Genomic DNA, 1,268 nt, shown 5'->3' with positions numbered 1-1,268 from the left:
GGGGGGGTGAGAAATGAGTAAAGGGTCACAAAAAATGATTACATTCTATAATGTTGAATAAACTAATTATCCTGATTTGAGCACCACATGTTGCACACAGGTATTGATATTCAACTCTGTACACCACAGATATGTACAATCAACTTCATTTCAATAAATTTTTTTAAAAAACAGCAAAAATACATATATTATTTTTCTCTCTTGTAAAACAGTTAAAGTATTAAATATTCATTTTGAAAAGAACTACTGATTTTACTTTGTGAATTGTATTCTAAATTAACATTTTTATGTTTTCTACACATATTATTTTGTTTCATTTTAGATAACCATTGGACTCTGTTCTCCAAAAGCTCAGTATTTTAGACTATTTGCCCCTAGCAAATATCTAGAACAGGGGTCAGCAAATTTTCTATATGAAGGGAAAGATACTAAATATTTTAGGCTTTGCAGGCCGTATGGTTTCTGTCGAAAATACTGAACTCTGACATTGCAGTGCGAGAGCAGCTAGTAGGCAAAAAAGTGCAGAGGTGTTTACAAAAACGGGCAGCTGACCAGATTTGGCCTGTGGGCCATAGTTTGCTGACCTCAATCTAGAAAATACAGTTATTTCTTAGAACTTTAGAATGCTCATAATACCTTGTTTAGAAATATTTCACTTAACTCCAGTTTTCGTCCTAACTCCTCAGTCAACAGAAAAAGTTTGCTTAAAACAACTGGGACAGTCCTCCTGCAACTTGATATTTACTAACACAGTATTAGATTTTCTAGTTGTTTTCAAAATTATTTATTTATTTATTTATATTTGTATTGGTTTGTGTCTGTGTTTGTGTGTGTACAAACACACATACCTGACATTCAGGTACTGAACACCAGATCGGAATTGGTTTTATTAGGTTGTTGATTACTCAGTTAACTTTTAACTAAGAAGCCTAATACTTTTCTTTTTTTTTTTTTCCTTTTTCTTTTTTTCGTGACCGGTAACAGGATCGCAACCCTCGGTGTCGCGCCCACACTGGGACTGGCAACGGGATCGCAACCCTTGATGTTGCGCCCGCACCGGGACTGGCAATGGGATCGCAACCCTCAGTGTCACGCCCGCACCACGCTCAACCAGTGAGCGGACCGGTCTCTATATGGGATCCGAACCCTCGGCGGGAGCGCCGCCGCACTCTCAAGCGCCGCACTCTACCGAATGCGCCACCGGGCCGGCCCATACTTTTCTAATTCTAAGCCAAATCTCTTCAGTTTTTTTCCCATTTAAAAATAAG

The sequence above is a fragment of the Galeopterus variegatus genome, unplaced genomic scaffold (genome assembly GCF_000696425.1).
Source record: "Galeopterus variegatus unplaced genomic scaffold, G_variegatus-3.0.2 Scaffold1934, whole genome shotgun sequence".
NCBI lineage: Eukaryota > Metazoa > Chordata > Mammalia > Dermoptera > Cynocephalidae > Galeopterus > Galeopterus variegatus.
The sequence above is the reverse complement of the archived record's forward strand: the minus strand, read 5'-3'. Positions refer to the sequence as shown.